At 36.4% G+C, this 25427-nt stretch overlaps 1 long non-coding RNA gene across 1 annotated transcript in view; it reads right to left on the bottom strand.

Moving 5' to 3' along the window:
* Positions 1-21344, bottom strand: part of LOC141543070 (uncharacterized) — a 51480-nt gene extending 30136 nt beyond the window's left edge. The window contains exons 1-2 of the long non-coding RNA XR_012482320.1: positions 20865-21344; positions 11970-12114 (exon numbers count right to left, since the gene is read on the bottom strand). This is a non-coding gene — a long non-coding RNA (uncharacterized LOC141543070). The remainder of the gene's footprint in view (positions 1-11969; positions 12115-20864) is intronic.
* Positions 21345-25427: the final 4083 nt, after the last annotated feature.

The raw sequence follows: 25427 nt of genomic DNA, 5'->3' as shown, positions 1-25427 counted from the left end.
TCTCTTTGGTTGAGAGATCTTCATCATCCAGGAGGATCTACACAAAATAGAGATGTCAAATAAGCCACTGAGCAGATCTTGACACTTATCTTGACCTTTCAGGGGGTCCTACAAAGCCACTGAGTGGACCCATGGGCTGGGCTGATTAAACATAAGTTGAAACATGCACATTGGCCATAGGCAGGCCACAGACCAGCAAAGAGAACCACTTCTTGGTCAAGTGCCCATAACCATCTCCCAATGTTGGGCAATAGTGGGATGACAAGGGATGATGAGGAATGGAGCAGACCATAACGAGGGAAAAACAAGGAGAGAGATCCTCTTGTAGCTTCCTGTGAGTAAGCAAGTGAAATCATAATCTTCAGTTCACAACTCTGGGGCTTAATATGTAGAATTTATAATGATGACCCCTATGGCATCATATCAAACTGATTATTAATACTGATTGGAACAAAATAGGGATCAATTAATCATCTATCACAGCCTGGAGTCAAAAAGACTCATCTGTCTGAGTTCAGATCTGACCTCAGAAATTTACCAGCTACTGTTTGCCTCAGTTTCCTCATCTGCAAAATGAGTTGGAGAAGAAAATGGCAAACTAGTCCAATATGTCTGCCAAGAAAATCCCAATAAGGTCACAAAGAGTCAGTCACAACTGAAAATAACTCAGCAATGACTACAGACACACGCTAGTTTAGCTTTTGTGACTGACATGAATTGACGAAGATACCCTCTGAAGCTCCATCTTACACCTTTATCCCCCAAGGAGGGCTGGTCCTTGGTCCAATATCAATTAACAAAAGTTTGTCTTTGCTTCAATCGTGCTTTGCCTGAAGTGTTTCTCTTTTTTTCTCTTAGTGTCTCCAATCCAATTGGGCACCAGTGCCCCCTTTAAGCTCCTGGGCCCCCTGGCCACCCCCACATGGCCCCACTCTATCTAATCTAACTTGTCCTTCCCAGTCAAGTGCTCCAGTCCCCCCATGTTCCTTACTAGCCTGTGACCCACTGATAAAAAAGTCATCTGATAAACTAAAGTGTACTGAGGTGTTATTGACTGAAAAGAGGCTTACCATATTAATCCCTGGTGTACTTGCATTTCAGGAAAGGACTCCTCTAACAATGATTTCCTTTTTTTTTTTTTTTTTCATTAAACAATTAGTGTCCCATTGGTTTGGGACAGTCCTAGTGAGAAACTCCTACAAATGTCAGTCTATACCTGCTATGGAATTTATAACCTTAGAAAATTGAGAAAATTTTGAGATTGACCGGTCCAGAAAAAAGTAACCCAGTGTTTGTCACGGACAGAACCTTAATCCAGGCCTTTCTGACTCAGGGGACAATTCCCTATTTCCTAAGCTAGGCTGCCTCGTAGAGGGACACTGACCAGGATTCCTTCAGGTCAAAAAATTAAACCCTCACTAGAATATTCCAAACAAGATATGGGAGATACTTTGGAATGGTATGGATGTCTCCATTGCTTTTCTAATTAAATCACACGGGCAGATTCCTTTTCCATCTCAATGAATAGTTTAAAGATTAGGTGATCTGCTTACCTCATTTGCTTTGATATAGAAATATAATAACAAATTAGTAAATTCTATTATTTATTTTGAAACACTTAATGGAAATTATCTCTGAACTACTACAAAGACAAGAATGGGGAAGGACAAGAGGGGGTAGTTCCTACTGGGAAGGAACAACCCCCTAGAGCAGGTGCTTAGTAGATGGCAGCCTCCCACTACCAGCTGACCCATATTATCTTCCATCTGTTACAAATTTAATTCATAGAGAACTAGAAATCATAATACTTTGGGGGATAGGCGGAGAGGGAAAAACACTTTGCCATATCACGTTCTTTTACATTAGTGCACTGAAATTCTGATCTGCCTTTAATCCCTGAACTTCATAATAGACAGTTGGAACACTGATACTGATCTCAAAATAATCTTATATATCTCAAGATGCATGTAGGTTCATATTGAATATTTTAAATGAATAATGAATCCAGAAAAATGGGAAGAGGCGGGCCTTAATATGTTGTGTTCTTCACATTTGGAGAGACAGAGAGGCAAAGGCGGAAATGAAATGAACTCAGACTGGGGACATCTAAGTTCTAGTACTACTGATAACTTCTCCTGACCCTTACAACTCAAAATGCTGATTCCCTAGAACTGGATGTGAATCCCAACAATTACTCAGCAATTCATTCTACTTCTATGTACCTCAAGTCACTCTTTAGCAGGTACCTACTAAGTCAACTAATCAATAAACATTTACTAAGTCCCTAATATGTTCCAAGCAGACACTGTGATAAATAAACACTGGGAAGAGAGAGAGAGACATAGAAATACAAACCCCACCTACACACACACACAAAATACAGAGAGAGACAGAGATAGGGAAACAAAGACAGAAAGAGGCAGACCTCAAAGAGCTCACTATCTAATGAAGGAGACAATATGCTAACAAATATATATAAGACAAAGTAAATACAAGATAAATAGGAAATAATTAAGAGAGGGAAGGTACTAGATTAAAAGAGGTTAGAGAAGACATGCTGTAGAAGGTTAGACTTTAGGTGGGACTTAAAAGAAAGCCAGGGAGATCAGTAGTCAGAGCAGAGGCAGAAGAGCATTTTTTCCAGCCATAGGGAGAGTCAGAGAGAATGATGGGAGCCAAGAGATGAAGGGTTGGGCAGCTAAAATATCATTAGTAAGTTTGGAGAGTCATTTTAGTGGAATGACAAGTTCAGAAGCCAGATTGTAAGGGGTTAAGAAGAGAGTGAGAGGAGACAAAGTGAAGGCATTTATTGTAGACAGTTGTTTTATTTTTGTTTTTGTTTTTAATTTAGATACAAAGGGCATGAGAGAAATAAGATGATAGAAGGGGTAGAAGAATCAAGTAAAATTTGTTTTTTAGGATAGAGGAGATATGAGCATGTTTGTAGGCAGTAGAAATGAGCCAATTGTCAGGAAGACATTGCAAATAAGTAGTAAAAAATGGAAATGACAAGAGGGGATAATCTAGCGGTAGAGATGGAATGGACTAGCTTAAGGGTGTAGAGGGGTCCATCTTCCCCTTTAGTTTCCTCACCTCATCATTCCATCTCTCCATTCCTGCTCCCTCTTTCCTCAAACTCTTTCTTTAACCCTTCTCATTCATCCCATCCTTCTGCTTCTTTCTCTCATTGCATTTTCTCCCCCTTCTTTCCTCCTATAGTTCTTTTTTCTAAATACCCCCTTACTTGGAAATTCTTCCTGAATCTCTTCTTCTCTACCACTTTCTCCTTGTTCTTTTAACCCCTTCTTCCTTTTCTGCTGACATTCAAGTTTTACTTTCCTTCTTCTCTCATTTCTTCTCTCTTCTTTTCTCCCTTTCCCTCTCCCCTTCATATCTGAACTGTTTCTCAGGGATCTCCCTTTGTCCTATTTCTCCTGCCACCCCAAATTTATATGCAACTGAAATCAATCTCCAATGACATCAGGGAAAGCCTTGAAAGCATAAGGAAGAGGATGATAGGATGCAGACCTGGAAAGCACCTTACACATCCAATTCAATTTGGGAAAATTTATTTAATGCCTACTCATTTAAGGATCTATTCTAGGATTTGGGGATATAAAAAAAAAAAAAAGATGAGAGCCTACTTTTAAGGAGTGTATGTTCTACTGGGGATTAGCAAAATTCAACAAGTAAATAGAGTGTGCCCTCTAGCCATGGTACCCTGGGAACCCAATACAAGGGCATGATCCACCATGGATCCTGCATTAAAGGATAGCTGCATGAAGACTCTATAAAGATAGGACTTCCAGGTCCTTCAGTACCACCAGGAGTTAAAAAGAAAAGAAAAGAAAAAGTCCTTTCAACAAATGTATATTTGTTGACTGTATAATCAAGAGGGAGAAATTACCATATTAACCACATCCAAAAAATCTGTCTCATTCTGCTGTCTGAATCAATCTCCTCTCTGTCAGAACTCCTGAGAACTTATTTTCTAAAAGGAACCGTGCATCTTGACTGAAAGAAAAGTTTTAAAATGAATCCAGACAAAGCACTTACCTCATTGGAGCTTCACAACAAATCTAAAATAGGTATACAAATATTATTATATCTGCCCACTAGACAGATGAAGAAACCCTCAGAAGTTAAATGACTTATTTGAGGTCACATATGATGACCTCTTTTGCTAGGTACCACTGTAAAGTATACAGAGATTAACAGGGATTGACTGTTGTGTATAAATGAAGACATTCAAATGAAATCAGGCAAATTTGAATGTTGAGAAAGGTGCTAATAAGTAAAAAAAGTTACACTAGATGTTGAATTGTATTAAGGCAATCTTTTGCTGGGGGGAGGTGGGGAGTAATTAGCTAAATTGCGAAAGTCTCTTTTTTAGGGAAAAATTAATAAAGGCAAATGAAACAGATAATTACACTGCCAAAGTTGAAAGTGCTATATTTCTTTCACATTTTGCTTTGAAAAACTGATAGCCCAACTTATTCAAGTTTTATCTGAAAGCTGGTAGCCAATACTGGATTTTCTTTATACTAGTACAACCCAGTATCACAAGTCATGTATTCACAAAGTACTCAACTAGATAAAATTTGTTGTGAGACTCTAAGGAAATAAGTTATAATTCTTGTTTAAGTCCCACATACAAAAATTCCACAAAAGAAAAAAACAAAACAAAACAGAGTTAGTCTTCTTAAGGAGTAGAGCACTTTATCATGTGAGGCAGGGTCAGATAAGATAAATTAAAGCAAATTGCCAAAGTCTTTGTGAAGAGATGATCCCATGAAAAGTTCATAACTGGGCACAAAATCTTCATATTGTTATATTGGAAAACTCTTCAAAGGGCATGGATGAAGGATGCAAAAAGGAAACTATGAATGAGAAGGAATGCATAAAAAAAAGGAGGGTTTCAGGAAGGGTAGGTTTCTAATGAATGATTTGAAACTTGTGGGAACTTCTGCACACAGAAAAAAAAAGAATTCTGTATGCAGAGTAACAATAAAAAAGAAAGAGGAAAGAAGGAGGAAGAGAAAGAAGAGGAAAAGGAAAAAGAGGAGGAGGAGAAGAGGGGAAAGAAGAACAAGGAAAAGAAAAAAGAAGAAAAGAAGGAGGAGAAGAAGAAAAGAGAGGGAAGGAGACAGAAGAGAAAGAAGAAGAAAAGGAGGAGGAGGAAGAAGAAGAAGAAGAGAAAAGAGAGAGAAGAAGAGCTGCCATCCCATAAAGTTTAAACAGATGACTATTCCATTCCAATTTTACCTCTGTCTTCTTTACAAGGGAAAAATTTATAAGTTGTATCAGCACTTTCCAATCTTGAAAAGGCAGACCTGTCATGGAAAGAAAACCTCCTGCTTGCAGTTTAGGGAACAAGTCAGTAAAAACCTTTATTTAGTCCATAATTACAAACCGTGGCATGAAGAAACCTCAGTTAGCCCACAGAGAAGGAAAGTCTTATGGGACAAGCAAACCTTTGAATATACTCTGTGTTTTAGGAACAAGTCTGCCTAACATTATTATAAATCCCAAACATTTCTGACTTAGAGAAAGAAAAGTACAAACTGATAAAGTCTCTCCCATCTCTGTACCTCAAGACAATTATAATAATATTTGTGAGAGTTAAAAAATGAAAATGTTCACTGTATGTTTAAATACAGTTTGTGGATCAACATTCTAAACTAGTTACTTAATCTTCCATTCAAACTATGCTACTCAATTCTTCCCAGGACCACACCCCTCAAGGATTTAAAAGGCTCCTTTCCAAAAAATAATACTTTAATCCTTTCAGAATGGAAATAGGACACTGCCTTTAGGTGGACCATTCACTTCAACGAATGGAGAAAGCCAAAATGTTATCAATAGAAAGAGATATCTTTATTCTAAATTTTATTAACACTTTCTATTTTTTCATTTTTGTTCTTGACCTTGAACACCCTTTCCTAAATGGAAAAGTCTAAAAAAGGATTTTTTTCGGCTGCATGTGAGACTCATTGTGACCCCATTTGGGGGTTTTCTTAGCAAAGATAGTAGAGTGATTTGCCATTTCTTTCTCCAGATCATTTTATAGATGAAGAATATATAGATGAAGTGATTTGCCCAATGTCTCACAATCTAGCTGGTTGAGGCCAAATTTGAACTCAGGAAAATGAGTCTTTTTTTATTCCAAGTCCAGTGTTCACTGCACTACCCAGTATAAATATATAAATATATAAATATATAAATACATACATACATACATACATAAATACATAAATAAAGATTTTTAACATGTTTCTACAATAACTTATAGAAAATGCTATATGCTATTGTAGAAACATGTTAAAAATCCAGAAAAATACTGAATTACACATAGTTAGCCACTGTTTCTGGGGCAATTTGTTATATTTGGGGAATAAGAGGGGAGTGGGACAGGAACTTCCTAATCTTTTAATCTTTGTTAACTCTGGGTCCAAGAGGAGGAAGAGGATTGTTTGTCATCTGTCCAACTTCTAATAAGAACTGGGATAGAATATAGCCAACATAGCCAAGTTGAACACAGCTTCCTTTTTGTACTGCAATGGAGGCTAATTCTAAAATGGAGTCGCTCATATCAAAAGAGAGGAAAAATAGCTAACTCTATCCCCCTACTACTACCACACAAAGTCTGCTTTAAGTGATCCTATGTATCCAAATGCATTTCTCTCCGGTTACTCAGAGTTTACTTAAGTAATGGGTGGAGCAACAAAAGTAATATTTAATAGGTAGCATTTATATGGCTTTTTGAAGGTTTATAGAATATTCCTCATGTATGATTTCATTTGATAGTCATAATAAAACTTGACAGGTAAATGCTATTATTCCCATTTTAAAGATGAAGAAATGACCTCTGATGTTCTTTCTGTTTCACAATCTGTGATGTTTTGAGTTCAGACTCTTCAGTTTCTCCAGTGTCTTTAAAAGAAAATTCTTATGGGCCATTGGAATATTCACTTTTTTCATATTAATGCATAAAAACACCAGCAGCTAATACTCTGAACTGTTTCTAAAAGCAAAGAAAGGTTTCTGGGGGAAGTAGCTTTTTTCCAACTGGTGATGTCATGTGTAATGCCAATGGGTAACCAGATAGCCCTTTCAAATATGGTTTTGGTCAATTGAATCTGATGGAGGTTGTCTTACCAAAATCACACAAATCGTAAATGTCTGATCTTGGATTCATGAAAAGCTGGATTCATATCCCATTTCAGACATTTATTAGCTGAGTGAGGATGGACAAACTTTCCTTATCTATAGACCGAGCTGTCTTTGCTGGTTCCTAAGGCCCCTTCCATCCCTAAATCTATGATCCTTTGTGATTCTGGTAATCCATGTCAAATACAACTTGCCAAAAAGATTTTATGGAGAACTCACACGGGGCAAGAGCTCCCAAGGTGATCACAAAAAACGATACAAGGATATTCTCAACGTGCCTCTAAGAACTTTAAAATTGATTCTATGAGATGGGAGACACTGACACAGGACTACCCAACTTGGTATTTTCTCATCAGAAAAGGTTCTGTGCTTTATGAGCAAAGCAAAACTGAATTAGTTCAGAAGAAATGGGAAATGCACAAAGTCAGAAAGCTGCCCCAAACATTCATAGGGATTATTTATGTCCAACCTGTGGCAGAGGATTCCTAGCTCATAGTGTCTGATCAGCCACAGTCAGATACACTAATTTGACTGTAACATAGTGATGTCATTTTGGTCCTCTTCAAGTACTAAGGACAACAACCAACCAATTGGCCAATCTTGATTTCAAAAAGAGATATAAAGGAGAAAGGAATATTCTATAATATTTAAACCAGTGAAATCAACATTAATTTCCCTCAAAATTCTATATTATATTATTATGTATTAGCACTTATAAAGGGTGTTGATGATCCTTAGGAGCCAGCATGGATTCACTAAGAAAAAAATAAAATAAAATTTGAACTAATTTTCTTTTTTGATGAGACTATTAGTCTAGTAGATAAGAAAAATATAGCAACAATAATAATAACAGCTAACATTTTTATAGTCTTTTAAGATTTACAAAGCACTTTTCTTTTGTTGCCTAATTGGATATTCATAGCAACCATGTGAGGTGAGAGCTTTATGTAATCTCCTTTTATAGGGAAGGAAACTTGAGGCTGAGAAAGAATACATGACTCATTGCCTAAAGATTTTAGTAATACTTTTTGAACATGACATGTGGATCATACAATACTTTGTCGATTCATAGTTGATCAAGTGATTGATTATATTTAAAGGATATGTATAAATAAAATAATGTAGATCTAGATTTTTAGTAGCAATACAGAGACTTATCCTGATCCCCATTTTAAATAATGACTTGGTTAAAGATGTAGAATAAAGCTTTGTAAACTATGGATTGCAACCCCAAATGGGGTCGAGTACCTGAATGTGAGGGTTGAAAAAAATTTGTCAACAGAAAAAGGTATCAAATATCCTACCAAGATTTAATTACTTATGTAAAAATAAACAAATACATCCATCTAATTAGTAAGCAAATTTGTTTTTGTTTTTAATACATGGCAAAATTATATATATATATATATATACTGAACAATTGTTTAAGTCACTTTTTATGATTCATTATCAGCAAATGTTTGATTTATATACCTATTTTATGTACCTACTTACCGGAGGTTATACAAAAATTTCTTGGGCAAATAAGGATCACAAATGGAAAAAGTCTAAGAAGTCCTGATGTAGAAGACATGCTTGACAAGTTTTCAAAACATGCTTCCTTCCAAGCTGGAAGGAAGAACTAACACACTGGGTGACAGATTCAAAAGATCTTGGATAGAATAAAACTGAAAAGGGCTGACATATGTGACCCAGTGACTAGACTGCTTGGTTTGAAGTCAGGAAAACATCCAAATCCACTCTCAGATACTTACTAGCTGTGTGAGTTGAGTAAGTCAATTTTCTGTACCAGTCTCCTAAACTATAAAAAGAAAGAAATTTAATTCAATGGTCTCTTTGGTCCTGTCCAACCCTCCATCAATGATCTTATGCCTTTTAAAAGTAGATTCTAGTTATATAAACTTGCTGGTTCTAATGGGTTCTGGGAAAAGTTTCGGAGACTAAATTAGATGAGGTTTTATTTCAAACTTGGTCAATTAGGCCTTATGCTATGCAAGTGTTCCTGCTTTTAATTTCCTGCTAAATTTCATGAGCGAATAGAATTCAACAGATGCTGAAGAAAATTATATTTATGTGAAAGAGTTTCTAATTGCTTGTGTAATTTGGAAAATCAGGACTAAATTGCATGGCCTAAAATCTTCCCCTAGGGGATGCTGGAATGTCCCACCATGTGCATCAAAGCAAGACAAGCTGGATTGATTTTGCTCATGCAAGATAGTTGCCCCCAGCAAGGGGCACTTAACTTTCATCCCCCTAACTGAATTGCTCAGGTGAAGCATAATTATTGATTGAATGAGCATTTATTGAGCACCCACTTTATGCAAGGCATTGTGTAGGTAATAAAAATTCAAAAGACAAAACAACAACAAAAATTGAGAAAAATCATCCTTGTCCTCAGGAAACTTCTATCTCAAAGCTTTTTAAAAATTATGGGTATCCATAACTGAATGTGAAGGTTGCAAAATTATACTAACTATATCAGTAAATATTTGCTTTGTATGCCTATTTTATATACCTATATATCTGGGGTCACATACAAATTTCTCAGGGGAAAAAGGGTCACACATAAGAAGCCCTATCTTATAGTTTGGCTCTGTAACAAAAAAGTATAGTACAAGGTAATGAGTGAAGGGGGCAAAAGAGAGAGAACAGATTATTCTAGGTACATTTGAGGAGGAGGAGAACACAGTCAGCTGGGGAGAAGATGGAGTTTGAAGGAGGATAAGAATTCTAAATGTCAGAGATAAGGAAGAAGTATATCCCAAGCATAAAACACAGCTGATTTTATGGCACTGAGAAATTATGTCTGTAGAGAACAGCTAGGAACACAGTTTGGTTTGAACACAGAGTAAAAAAAGGGAAGTAGCATGGAAAAAAAAAAAAAAAAAGTAGATAGGAACTAGATTGTGAAGGGCCTCAAATGCCAGCTAAGGAATTTATATTTTTATCTTAAAAGAATTATTGAAGGCTTTGGAGGAATGGAGTAACATGGTGAAAACTGAGGCCTTGTTTATACCAATGTTCCCTTTTCTTTTATAATTGTTGCCTGACTCTTCATGACCTTATTTGGAGTTTTCTTGGCAGAAATACTGGGGTGGTCTGCCATTTGCTTCTCCAGATCATTTTGCAGATGAGGAAACTGAGGCAAACAAATTAAAGGACTTACCCAGAGTCACACAGCTAGTATATGTCTAAAAATGGATTTGAACTCCTGACTCCAGACCCAGTATTCTGCTTCACCATGTAGCTGCTCCTATTCTCTCTTCTAGTTAACTCCAAATCATCCAATTTTAGACACAAGGACAAAGATGAAATTTCTCAGCACAAATGCATGAAGAACAACTCTTTTCCATAGCTACATCATGTCACCTCATTTTGCAAATGAAGACAGACCCAGAAATCTTTCTCAAATAGAGATCAATCCTCAATGGACTAGAACCCAGCAGGAATCATTGGGATTAGCCACCTTGCTTTGAGCAAGATCTAAAGAGATAGATGATAGATAGCAAGAAAGATAGGTAGGTAGATAGTTAGACAGACAGACAGACAAATGAGGCAATTGGGATTAAGTGATTTGCCCAAGGTCATACAGCTGTGATACATGTTTTAAAGTATAATTTTATTAATACCTTTTGGTTTTATATTATTTCAATTTCTCCCATATCCTTTTCCAAAGAGCCATCCATATAACAAATTCTCTTTTAAAAAAAGCACAAAAAACTATGAGCATATCAAAAAAATTTGACAATATGAGCAATGATCTGTACCCATCAGCCTCCCCCTCTCAAGACCATTTCTGAGCTAATGTTAATTGAACAAATACATATAAGAGCGGTCATGACTGTGATGACTTTGGGGCAGTGTGAATTAACAAATAATCCATCTACAAGCATTTCTTAGGTGTTTACTCTGTCTCTTAATCTGTGCAAAGACAAAAACAGTCCTGGCATTCAAGGAACTTCAAGACCAATGGAGCAGAAAGCCTATAAATAAACAAATACAAATGAGATATGGTAGAGTAGAAGGAAGATAACCTTGGAGGGCAGGAAAATGGGAAAGTCTTCTGCAGAAGAGAGCATTTGAGCTAAATTATGAGAGCAGCCAAGAATACAAAGGGCAGAAGCATGGAGGGAGACATCCTGGAGCTGGAATCAAAGACTTGAATTTAAAACCCAAGTGTGCTACTTCTTATCTGAGTGACCCTGCACAAGTTGTTTTCCTCAATGGGGCCTGCTACCTTGGTTCCTCATCTGTAAAAGGAGGGAACTGGACTGGTTGACCTTCAGCATCCCTGCCAGCTGTAAATCTAGGATCCTACAGTATGATCCTAAGCAAGGGCTTAAGCAACCTAGTACTCTCCAGCTGTGTGCTATGTGCCCCATGTTAGGATAGAGATTTAGAACTACAAAGCACCTCAGAATCTATCTTATAAAGGTTTTACAGATGAGGAAACTGAGGTAGAAAATGGTTACATGATTTGCCCAGAGTCATATAGCAGATGTCTGAGGCAGGATTTGAACTAAGATCTGGAAGAGACAGAGAGGCTAATGATTCTGCACAGAGATTCCAATTTGGAGAGGCATTCACAGCCAGATGTTGAAACCCTGGAAGAAGATGACTTTCAGGAAAAGAGATAGAGAAAAGCATAGACTATATATATAAAGTCGTCTTTTCATATATACTCAATGCTTTTTATATGAAAATGCTATTTATTTATATATACACATACATATAAAGCACAATTTTTATATTACTTTATAATTTTAAAATATAAAATGTTAAACTGTACATATACTTACATATATACACACACATGTATATACATGCAAACATATCTTCTGTGACAGAAACTTCCAAACATGTATTTATTTGGTCAGACTCCTTGTTTCCAGATCCCAACATAGTGTTGTCATTTTGGACTTCTTCAACAACAAAGGACAAGAACTATAGAGAGAGAGAAAGTGTAGATTTATATATGTAAACGTCTATGCATATATACCCCTGCATATAAGGAGCACAACCCGCATCATATATAAGTTTAGAATATTTATAAACAAGTATATAGTTATAGATGACATGGTAGAGCACTGGGCCAAGAAAAACTTGAATTCAAATCTGGCCTCTTACTTACTAGCCAGTGACCTTTCCTCATCCCTAAAATGAGCATAACAATAGCACTTATCTCCCAGGGTTATTGTGAAGCTTAGATGAGTTAATGTTTGTAAAGAGTTTTGCATAATGATAAATATGGAAATATGTTAAGAAGAAGTATATCTTCTGTTTAACCTAAGTGGGATGGCTTGCTGTCCTTGAGGATGAGAGGGAGAAAAATTCCAAGGTTTTGCTAAGGTGAATGTTGAAAACTATCTTTGCATGTATTTGGAAAAAATAAAACACTATTAAAAAATTTACTTAGCTTAAAATGCAAGCGATTTTTCTTAGTTGGTTGACTGGTTGGTTCCCCAAAATGACATCACTATGAAGCGTAAAGTTAGTGTGACAGATTGTGCTGGGCAATACTGTGCCAGTGTCTCCCATGCAGTGCAATCAATTCTAAAGTACTTAAGAGAGATCTTGAGAGAGCTCTTGTAGAGTTATTTAGAATGGACAGCAAAACAGAGGTACTAGCAAAGGAGATGGAGAAGGATGAATTGAGAAGGCAAGGAGAGCACAGAGTCACAGAAATCAAAGCAAAGAGGCAGTGATCAAAAATGACAAATATGCTGCACTGAAATTAAGCAGGATTAGGGGCAGCTGGGAGGTGCAGTGGATAGTGCACCAGCCCTGAAGTCAGGAGGACCTGAGTTCAAATCTGATCTCAGATACTCATATTTCTTAGCTGTGTGATCATGGGTACGTCACTTAACCTCAATTGCCTCAGCGAAAAAGAAAAAGAAAAAGAAAAAGAAAAGAAAAGAAAAGAAAAAGAAAAGAAAAGAAAAGAAAAGAAAAAGAAAAGAAAAGAAAAGAAAAGGAAAAGAAAAGAAAAGGAAAAGAAAAGAAAAGGAAAAGAAAAGAAAAGAAAAGAAAAGAAAAGAAAAGAAAAGAAAAGAAAAGAAAAGAAAAGAAAAGAAAAGAAAAGAAAAGAAAAGAAAAGAAAAGAAAAGAAAAGAAAAGAAAAGAAAAGAAAAGAAAAGAAAAGAAAAGAAAAGAAAGGAAAAAAGAAATTAAGCAGGATTAGTATTAGGAAAAGACCACTGTACTGGGTTGGGAATTAGGAAGTCACTCTCAAAAGGCAATGGAAGTCATTCTCAAGTAGCAAGGTTTGCAGAGTGTTAACACAGCAAGGAACTAGAGTTGGTATATGCAAAATTTAGGATGTTGATTATAAAATTATCTCTGTCCACCATACTGTAGACAATGCCTGTTGAAAGAAAGCATGTACAAATGAATTTTCAGTTTAAAATAACAAATAGCAAATATGAAGTCTTTAAAAAAAATAATAAAGGGAAGGTGGAATACTTCCACAATTATTTTTCATTTCATGCATTATTTCAAACCACTGATACTAAGATATTGTGGTGGCAGATGGATTTTCCCCATACTCATTTTTTTAGAGTACTCAGCTGAAACTGAAAATCAAACAAGGTTCTTTCTTACATGGAATATTGAATCAAATCTACCTCCATCCTGAGAAGGTCAGGATAGATTTTCAAAAGAAGGGTGACTCAGCAATGGAAATTGAAAGGCTTCTAATGATGGTGTAATTGGACTGACCTTTAAAGAAAAAAAAGGGAACCTTGAATATAGCAAATCAAGGTCTCTCTAAGTCTTATCCAAATGTGTTCAGGGAGACATTATCATCAGCTTAGAGAGCATTAATCAGATTACATGTGTCTATTTTGTGAGCATGGAAAAGAGACCCAAAAAAAGTTATATAATGAGATAGTGAGATATTGTACTCTAAGCTCACTGCATGTCATAATCAGAGCAGGAAGATACTTGTGGTCCATGATCTTGTGTCCTGTGCATAATGGCAGGTTTTTTAATTTGCTTATTTCAATCAGTTCTTGGTTCAGAGATGACTCAGGTGTGTAATTCTGTTTCAAGGCTGTTGTTTTTGGTCTAAAATTATAAATTCCTGGCAACTGTCTTCTTTGTTTGACCTGAATAGTGTACAGAAGAATGGCATACACAAGTTTTTGTGATGAAATATGGATATGGTTTCTAAATGAAATCACCCCTTCTGTTTCCGAAGGAGGTTAAGAGACCCTTTTAATAGAAAGTTTGAGGAAAGTTGAGAAAACTTCAGTATTGCATTGAGGTCAAAAAGCATCAGAATTAACCAAAAGCTAGTGTATCTGGTTATTTATATTTCCTAAGGAAATGTCAGGAAAGTGTCTTGGACTTTGAATCCAGAAAGATTTACTTTTAAATCTTACCTGTAACACTAACTAACTATGTAACTATTGACAAATTACTTAGCATAATAGGAATCATGGCAAAATGAAAAGATTATCAGCTAGTGGGTCAGAGATTCTGGGTTCAAATCTTGATGAAGAGGGCAAGTCACTTAGCTTTATTTATATCATCTGTAGAATAAAGGGTTTAAAATGGGTTATCTCTTTGGTCTTTGCCAGTTTTAAATTTATGATTTGATTTGAAACATCTTTGAGAATCAAGATTCTCATCTGTAAAATGAGTAACATTTCCTAGTAAACTAGATAGTTTCAGAGTTAGTAAGGTTTCTTACAAATCCTGTCTCTTACACCTAATGGCTTCATCAACCAATGCTTATTTTTCTTCTGCTTTTGCAGTAGGAAAATAATTGAGAAGATTTGAGTTTTAATCCTAGCTGTGTGGCCTTGGGCAGTTCATTAACTAACCTCTCTGAGCCTCAGTTTCCCCGTTTGTAAAATGAAGTACCTTTCTTATAAAACTGTAAGGATCAGATTAAGATTTATAAAGTACCTCATAATGCTTAAGGCACTAGATATATGCCAACTATTATTATTAGATGTAAAGGGCTAGAACTGAGCAAATGCACTTGGATAATGGAGCACGTGGGACTAATTGCCAATTGGACGGTTCTCTATTAACTTGTTTGAAGGTTGACCCTCCCCACCTGTTCTGTGCTGACTTGATTGGTGGGACAAAGAGGGGGAAGTGACGTGTGTGGGGGGGGGGAGTAGGTGGAGGAAGAAGAAATTGGGAGCTCTCTCTTGTGGCGTTTGAGGGAGGAAGGTGTGTGTGGAGATTGCTAGATCTAATCCCCTGACCTTGACCGTAAAAGATCAAGAATAAAGTTTGGTGATCCTGACAATGGCTGATTTCTAGGAAGACAGAGTTCCAGCATTTTGGCACCCAACATGGGGCCAAAATTACTACAATTACTATTATTATTATTATTTAATTCAGTTAATAAGTACCAGTTCAGAGCTACAGAATTTTCTATTGTCATAAATCACCAATTGCTCTGTACTTCTCTCAGGTCTGAAAAAATCAAGATAACACTTTGATTTTTAAAAAACCACTATATTCAAGTAAACAAGAATTTATTAAAACCCCTATTGTGTTCCAGGCACTGACACAAAGTCAAAAGTGAAAATCTTTGCCTGCAAAGAATTTTATTTTGTCACAAAATAATATTTACATATATCAGCATCTGTAAATGAATTGTCCAAGTGGCTCACTTTAAAACATATTACATTAAGAAGTACCACATTCTTAGATTTTTTTTCCTTCAAAATTCAGTTCAAAAATCAGAAAATTGAGGTCAATATATATCTGGAAAAATTACATAATTTGCTTCTAATGTGCAGTTCTAGATTGCCATAGTCAAAAAATTCAGTACCTGGTGACTATCTCAGAGTCTTATCCAGGATAGGTTACCAGGTCACCAGAACTTTGTCCCAGAGTAGCAAATTTAGAAATTTCCCAAAGTTTTTGTATTTCAGTACATTGTTAAACCTTTCTCCCACCCCTTACTTCATAGCAGCTTTATCCCAATGTCCAGATGGAAGAGTGATAGCCTTTACCCTCCCCACCCCCAACTAAGGGTATTTTTCATATTGGGAAAGAGAAAAGAAAAGAATAAGTGTTTGTAGAGAACTTCTATGTGTCACACACTCTGCCTAGCATTTTTAAAATCAAATATTGTCTCATTTAATCATTGCTATTTCTCAGCCAAATTCTCTCAAATTCAGCTGGTCTCTGCCCTAAGCACAAAAATCCCTAGTTAAACTCTGGATGAACCTTCTGTTTTGATCTACTTTGACTATCTTACTGTAGGTATGTGTATGTTCAACCATCCTTTCTCCATTTCAGATAAGAATAATGTAAATAGAATGCCTACTTCCTTCATTCCTTCCTCCATGTTTGTATATTCCTTTCTCACATTCCAGTTATGAGAACTGGCAAGTTCTTCCCCTTCCTGATCTTTTCTAGATAAGTATATTTCTTTTTTTTTTTTTTTCCAGCTTCTTTTCTCTTTCCCCACTTCAAAATCTCAGAACAGAAACAATTTAACATTCTTAATATCCTTGAAGACATTAAAGTCTACTTAAAGAATACTTATTACTTCTCCCCATTGGAATGTTAGCACTACATCATTATATAATTCCTTCCGGTGGCTCAAATAAATGTAATTATCTAGATTTCTGGATACTCACATTTTTATTTCTAAGTTTTTCTTCACCTTTGATTTTCTCATCAAAAATGTTTAAAAGTCTATTTTTTTCCCACTAAAACAGAGGTATCAAAAATGTAGCCTGAAGCAGACTAAAAATATTTGGGAAATATTTAACAAGGTAAATAAAAATAAAATAAAACATAGATATTACATCCTAAAACTGTCAACATGTGATCCTTACACATGTATTAGTTGCCTCTATTTCCACTCAAATTTGATATCACTACACTAACAGTCCATTTTTTAATTTCTTTTTGGTGTCTGTAAGACTATATTAAACTTTTCAGGTAAGTTATTCTTGAATGTAAACCTATCTTTTTAGCTTTTTAGATTATTATATTATTCTAAGATGCCTCTTCATTTCAAATAGAAATTCCTATTATATAGTATTAATTGTAGTTCCTTGAGCTACTTGCGTTATGTTTAGGGACGTCTACAAATATTTTTTCTTTGACATAGGAATTTTAGATTTTGATTATGAAATTCCTGAATTTTATTTTCTTTGGTGGTTTCTTTAAAGAGATGATCCATTGATTCTATCTAGAGAATTTTTATTTATTATTTATTGAAATATAGGGTTTTTTAAATAATATTTTTAGGAAATTCAATGATTCTTCAATTATTTCTCTCTAACATTTTTCAGAAGATATAAATAGTATGGCTATATGTACATACATGTTATAAGAAAAGATACATATATCTCTAGGCTTTCTTTATTGAGCTCCCCTTCTCAAGGATAGGGTCCTCTGGAAAGAGCTCTACAGATTTTATGTGTCCCTGGCTATTAATGCTCTCAAGTAAAGCTTCCTGATAGTGACTTTGCTAAAAAGTTCCCTTTTTTATTATCCTTGGACTTCTGGCTGACTTGTTGTGCAATTCTGGGCTGGAAAAATTAGCTTAATGTAGTAGACTTAGTCTTGTTCAAACTCCAGGTTTTACCAGAATAGAAATGTGGGAACTGGGTGGTCTGCATTTTGTTCCAACTAGAAGTCTATGTACAAGCCATCTCATTTCCCAATCTCATCTTCTTCTGTTTTCCCTAATGCTTCCCCTTATACCTAAAATGGGTTACTCAAGCTCTGTAACTGTTAAAATCTTTTCCTTTCTTCAGGCAATATATTCTCCATGAAACCCAGAATCCCTTAAAAGAAGATCTTTGTCATTCCATACTTGTTACAATAAGAACCATTTCTTGTTTTGAGGTTTACAAAGTTTTATTGTGACAGTAATTCTGTGAGGCTATTAGTCTTGCTATCATTAGCCCTGCATTATAGATGAGAAAAATAAAGATTGAAAGGTTAAGACTTGTCCATCACCATACAGCTAGTAAGTCACAAAACGTGCTAAATTCCATGTTTTCTGACTAGAAGATTAGTGCTTTTTCTATCCTATGAAAGTATCTTGTATTTGTGTGCCTTATACAAAGAGAGGCATTATGAAAGGATAACTAGTTAGCACTGAAGTAAAGAAATCTGGGCTTAATTCAAATATTTTATTATTCTATACATTCAATTAAATTCAAGAAAAATCAATTAAGCATCTACAATGCCAAGCACTGTAATAAAGTACAATTAATAACAATTAGATATTCCTTCCCTCTTGGGGTTCACATTCACTGAGGGATATACAACATGAACTCACAGAAGAAATACAAATTCTATATAAAGATTAAAAAAAAAAAAAGATTAATTCTGCTTCCTGTATCTCATATATGGCACAATTTCCCATCTCCCATGCTGTTGCACTGGTTTTCCTCAATTCCTAAAAATACATCTTTATCTCCTTTTTTTTTTTTTTTTTTTTCTTTTTTTCCCTGAGGCTGGGGTTAAGTGGCTTGCCCAGGGTCACACAACTAGGAAGACAAAATTTGAACTCGGGTCCTCCTGAATTCAGGGCTGGTGCTCTATCCACTGCACCACCTAGCTGCCCCCATCTTTATCTCCTTATCTTACAATCCCTACATTCTTTTAAAACTCAGTTAAAAACACTCCAGGTCTTTTCTGATCCCATTAATTCCTAGTGCCCTCAACTCTAAAGAGATAACCTTGTATCTACTTGTACATGACCAGATACATATCATATATTGTATCATTCCACAGAAAATAAATTCCTTGGACATAGGGATTTTTTTTCCGTTATTGTCTCTGTACCTCAAGCTCTTGGAACAGTGCATGGCAGGTAATGGGCAAATAATAAATGCTTATTGATTGATTAATTGATCAAAAATTGGAGGGATCAACGGTCTCATATAGAAGTTGGTATTTAACCCGAGCTTTGATGGAAGATAAGCATGACTAGTTGTATAACTGTGGGCTCATTTATAAAAATGGGGATAATAAAACTGACACTATCCACCTCATAAGATTTCTGAGAGAAAAGTATGTGATACACTTTATAGCATTATGGAAATATGGGCTGTCATTACTGGCACTGATTAGTCATATATCACATAGCAATCTCATTTCCAATTTATTATTCATTTCCTACAATTCTTGAAATAAAATGATCCCAGAAGAGAACCAGTGTTCACTCCCTCCCTAAGTGACCAACTTTGTCAAACTTCCAACCAGCTTTCCCCCGTTCAGTCAAGTAATCAACAAGAATTTATTAAAACTCAATTATATATGTCAGGAATTAGTCTAGATACTGGCAGTAGAATTAGTGAAGTTAGACAGTCCCTACTTATGAGGAGCTTATATTACATTGAAGACTACAATATATGTCTAAGAGATATAACCAAGACTTTAGTACAAAATCAATGGTTTCTTTTTCTGGGATCATTGGTCCATCCCTTCAAGTGATCTATGGATAAATGTCAGAGATGTCCATGAAGCTGAATGAGCAAAATAATCCATTTTTATTTTCACTAACCTCTAAAAAAAATTTAACATTTCCTTTAATTATTTAGAAAGTTCACTCAGAAAAACCTCAACAGACTAAGAAAGGTATCCATTTAAGAAAGAAAATTAAAAAGTTAGGGACCTTTGTTTTAGGGAATCCCAAGGATAATGGTCAGGTCAGGAAACCTCTTAAAGTTTTGAATGTTTTGAGAAAAGTGTCTGACCCTGAAGTCAAGGAACCTAAATTCAAATCTCCTGTGTGATTTTGGGCAACTCATATCATCCCCTTCTTCCTCATCTATAAAAAATGGGGGCAGCTAAGTAGCACAGTGGATAGAGCACCAGCCCTGAATTCAGGAGGACCCGAGTTCAAATCTGAATCACTTCCTAGCTGTGTGACCCTGGGCAAGTCACTTAACCCCAGCCTCAAAAAAAAAAAAAAAAAAAAAAAAAAAAAAAGGGCTATTGGACTAGGTAGTCACCTAGATACTTCCCAACTCTGGAACTAAAGAGCTTATGATCGTTTGTAATATATATTTGTAAGAAAACCAGGTTCGATGTTTCCAAGAGTCTAAATCACCATAGAAACACATGACCCTGGAGTTAGCAGGATCCCAGAGGTGACCCTCGACCATGAGAGTCCCCTAAGAGGAATCTGTACACAGGAGTCCTTGGGACCTCCAAGAACCAGTCCAGCAGGCATTATGAGGTCACCTGAGTTGACCCTTCAAGCATCTCTGGGGATTCCTATGCTTATCCTGAATCTATTTTGAGAGACCAATTGTCAAAAATGCTGCTTTTTCTGTAGCATTGTGGGTGGACTTCCTAAGCAGGTGTCACTGCATTTTTCAATCTTAAAAAGCATGTCAAGCATTGTTTGCTAGCTGCCAACAAGATAATTATATAGAGGGGGAAATGAAGGGGATGGGGGGGGTGTGGAGAAGAGAAGGGAGCGACAAATAGCAGGGTAACCCACCTAGTTCTTGTATTCTGAAATGAGCCAGTTTTTCAGAGTGCCCCACTTCCACTTTACACGCCTCCATTTCCTTTCTGTTTAGTATAGCGTAAAAGTCTTTTTAGGACTTAAAAGCTGCCCATGAGAAGATTAATGAACTCAATCTATGAAAATGAGCTCATTACCATGTTTATTGCCAATTTTATCCCAACCACTATCTCTGTAATGTGCAATGGGACCCTGCAGACAGATTCTTCTCCCCTCTTACCTTCTGCCTGCGTAAATTTACCGGGCAATAACGAAGTTTCATCTGGCTCAAATGGTCTTCTTCATTTTCTGTCTGGGAAATAGATGTGGGGTGTGATGTGCTCTATGAAGTAGTTGTTGCATTTCATCTGAAAAGCTAGAGCTGCATTTTAGTTGGAGGCAGGAGGAGGGGGTGAGCTGGGAAGAGAAGGGCAGGCGGCTTGTTTCAAAGCCAAATGCAGGCCCATCACACCCTTTCTTTCCAAGAGTTCAGGAATCTCTGGCACATACTGTTGGGATTAACCCTGGGTTAAATCAGCTGCCACATTCCTGAGGAAGGGCCTTTTCTCTGTGCTGAATCACTGTTAGGCATGGGGAAATTCCCTACTCCACTCTAGACTCCCTAGCAAATGATAACGATCCTGCACGATGGCTCAGTGGATAGGCTACTGTATGGAAGTCAGGAGGATCTGAGTTCAACTGTGGCCTCGGACAAACTGTGTATCACTTAACCCCAATTGCCTTGCCAAATGATAGATAGATAGATAGATAGATAGATAGATAGATAGATAGATAGATAGATGATTGAATGAGTAAATAAATAAAGTGATAATTATTCTCTGAAAATAACACAGAGTGGGGGAAGAGTTATTAAATTATCCTTATAGAAACATAATGCTTCAGAAGAAGGATGCTGAATTTGGCATCACAGGATCTGGGTTTGAATGTCACCATTACTACTCACTACCTGTATGACTTTGGCCAAAGCACTTCCATCCTGGGCTTCTGCTTCCTCCTTGATAAAATGGGCTAGATGGCTTCTCAGACCCCTCACACCCTTCATTCTATGATTCTATATATGCCTCTGCATGTATATGTTATCTCCCCCAACAAAATGTAAGCTCCTTGAGATCAGGGATTGCACTGCCTTTGTGCATTTGTTGTTGCTGCTGCTGCTGTGAGTTGTTTCAATTATGTCCGACTTTTTATGACCCTATTTAAGGTTTTCTTGAAAAGAATTCTGAAATGGTTTACTACTTCCTTATCCAGAAGAAATTTTACAGATGAGGAAAGTAAGGCAGACAGGGTGAAATGACTTGATCAGGGTCTGTGTCTGAGTGTCTGAGGCTGGATTTTGATTCAGGAAGATGGAGTCTTCCTGACTCCAGGTCCAGAACTCTGTTCACTGTGCCACCTAGCTACCCCTCACCAGGATATAGTGAAACCTTAATAAATACTAGTTGATTGATTAATCAACACATCTAAAAATAATACAAAACTGTGCACCACACAATAGGTGGTCATTGTAATGCATTCAACCTATTCCTAAATCCCAAGTCCTGATTTATGACTTCATGTCAAGGAAATGCTTCTTATAACCCTTGCTTTGACAGTTAATAGACTTCTAAAGCCATGGGCTAACAGAGGGAGAAAATCCCTGGATTGGATTTCTGTACTGCCAAATCAAGGTCATAACAGTTAATCCAGAAGATGGATGGGTCAGCCTAGACAATGTATTCCCCTAGCATTACATATTGTTGATAGGTTAGAGAACAAATATCTTTCCAGCTCCCTCTCTTGAGTTGTACTAAGGGGTTAGACTCCAGATGAAAGACAAGAGATAAGTATTTCGTGGCAGTAAAATGAATTACCTCTGAAATTCAGTCTCCAAGTGGGTGCCATATTGCCCTTATTAAGTGTCTGATTTCTAAGAAGGACAAATAGCAATACTCAGTTTCTAATAAGTGGATCAGGAGTCATAAACCTTTAAAAATCTCTGTCAGATTAGGTGGTAGGGGCAGACTTAAGGGTCTCATGTGATTTGAGGGGAGAGAGCTGCCTCTTCTTCACAGCTCCTGAGTGTAACACAGGTAGCTAAAAAAGGAAACATGCATCTAGATGACAAAGTATATTGATTGCTAGACCTGGATTAGAAAGATCTGAGTTCAAATCCCAGATATTTACTGAATAAATCACTTAACTTCTGACAGTTTCCTCATCCATAAATAAGGATGATAATAGCACCTACCTCACAGATTTGTTGTATTTTGCAAGATTTACAACACTTATGTAAATGCTAGTTATTGTTACCATTATTATTTGTTGTTATTGGTCTGATCAGACACATTGCATCTAGTGATGTCATTTTGATGTTTTTCAAGGACAACAACCAACCAACCAACAAACTCATTATTATTATTATTATTATTATTTTATTATTATTTATTATACAGCTGGATATTTAAATTGGAAATGTAAAATTCAACATTTAATCAAGTACTTTGGTAGACTCACAATCCAAAGGGATATTTGTAAAGCCACTAGGATTTATTCTAGTGCTGAATTGTGATTTCATTAGTCTAAAGAGGTACCTATGTGGAAGTTTTCCCCCTCAAATTCAATTTGGGATGCAGCAATGACTTAGTGGAAAGAGCTTGATGTCACAGAATCTGAGTTCAAATTCTGACTCAGTAATGTGATCTTATGCAAATCATTAATTTACTTATACTTTAGTTTACTCATCTGTATAATGAGGGAATTGGATTTGATAGTCTCCAAGGTCCCTTCGAGGTCTAGTATTGTGATCTTTGCCACCAATTTGCTGTATGAAATTTGCAAGTTCATTGCCCTCTCTGGGTTTTAATTTCCTCATTTTGAAAGAAGATGACTTCTATGGCATTTTCCAGATCTGGATCTGTGATTTTGTCATTGAATGACCTTGGACTCAGAAAAAGAACTGGAAGGGGCTTCAAAGACCAAGAAGTCCAACCTTCTTATGTTTGGAGGGCACTTTCAGAGGAAGTTCCCTGGATCCATAGGGATCTCAAGAAAGAAATCTCTGCAAGGTTAAGTGTCCCACCCCAAAGTCATATAGATGGCGAATGTAAGTTATAGGATTTAATTTAGGTCTTTGAGGTCAAAGGCCAGAGCTTATTCTACTCTATCATAATCTTAGAGGAGTACCTGTCAAATCAAATGAGGGAAAGATAGATGGATAAATAGATAGATAGACAGACAGACAAACAGAAAAGTAGAGAGGTAGGAAGGAAGGTAGATAGATACATAGGTACATAGATAGATAGACAGACAAATAGATGGGTAGACAGATGGGTAGGTAGGTAGATAGATACATAGATATACAGAAAGAGAGAAAGAGAGATCCTTTTGTAAATCTCAAAGTGCTATATAAATGTTTGCTATTATTGCCTAGGACACAGGAACAATGATCACACATTCTCCATCTTAGTCCTTCTTGTTGTCATGGCTGGACTCTCTATTCATCAATCCAGCCACTCTTCCTAAGAACTTGAAGGAGATAAGAGTTTACAGAAATTCTTAGCAGATAGTAAGGAAAGAAGGGAAGGGGAGAATCTGGATCTTTCTTATGGCAGAGGATGCTATGTTGAAGAAAAGAAAAGGTAGCTAAATGAGAAAATCTGAAGTTAGAAGCCTACCAGAGGGCTCCATGGTGACAATCCTTTGAACTTTCCCAGAAAATGAAAGGCTTCCAGTGAAGAGCAACAATAGCTCTGAACAGCGGGAATATTTGGGATGGGAGCCAGCGACAAAGAGTCACTCACCCAGAGTGGTAATTTGGAATGAATTGTTGCTTTGTACTGCAGAGCACCCGGACACAGCTGGCGCACTGGCTAACCTGAGGATTTGTATTAACTGTATTGAAATGGTAATGAAGTTTTATTTTATGATTGCAGATGTTTGTGGATTATTGTTATTAAGCTTATTAGGGTAACAGAACAAATATGAGATTTTATTTACTTGGAGTGGGGTGGGGGGAGAACTCCTTCATGGTAGCTTTGTTAAAGTCGCTTTAAACGAATAAGCCACAAAAACTGGAAAGGCCACATTGAAGTCAAATTGGGGAACCACTAGACATTCCTCACAGAATAGGACCTTGTAATATTTGGAGGGATGTTCTTAGTGAGAAAGTGTGGGGTGGTAAGAAGTACAATTGAATTGAGAATCAGAAGACTTAGATTCAAAAAATCCACGTTCTGCTTCAGCTGTTTCCTCCTATATAATCTTGGAGAACACATCTTACTCTTTTGAGACTCCGTATGCTCCATTTACTCCATCAGTAAACTGAGGGAATTGGACTAGATTAAGGTCTTAACCTAGAATCAGTGATTGGATGGACAGAGAGATATAGAGACAGAGAAATAAAAATATATGAAATAAGAGAGATGGATGATGAATAGTTGGATGGATGGATAGATAGAAAGATGAGAGATGAGAGAAAGATAAAGAGAGGTAGAAAGAGATGAATGTAAGAGTAGATAAATAGATAGGTGCTAGGTAGATAGATAAGAGATAGATGTATGTATGAGAGGAGAGGGATGAATAGTTGGATGGATACATAGATGAGATAAAGAGAGGTAGAGAGAGAAGGATGGATGAATAAATAGATGATAGGTAGATAGGAAAGAGAGATAAATAGATGAATGTATAGACAGATAGATAGCTGATGAATGATAGACTAGAAACAGTTTGAGAGATGATTTATTGCTGAATATATAGAAGATGCACTGATTGCTGAATGGATAGAAGGATGATAGATGATAAATAT

This window comes from Sminthopsis crassicaudata, chromosome 5 (genome assembly GCF_048593235.1).
Source record: "Sminthopsis crassicaudata isolate SCR6 chromosome 5, ASM4859323v1, whole genome shotgun sequence".
Classification (NCBI taxonomy): domain Eukaryota; kingdom Metazoa; phylum Chordata; class Mammalia; order Dasyuromorphia; family Dasyuridae; genus Sminthopsis; species Sminthopsis crassicaudata.
The sequence above is the reverse complement of the archived record's forward strand: the minus strand, read 5'-3'. Positions and strand labels throughout refer to the sequence as shown.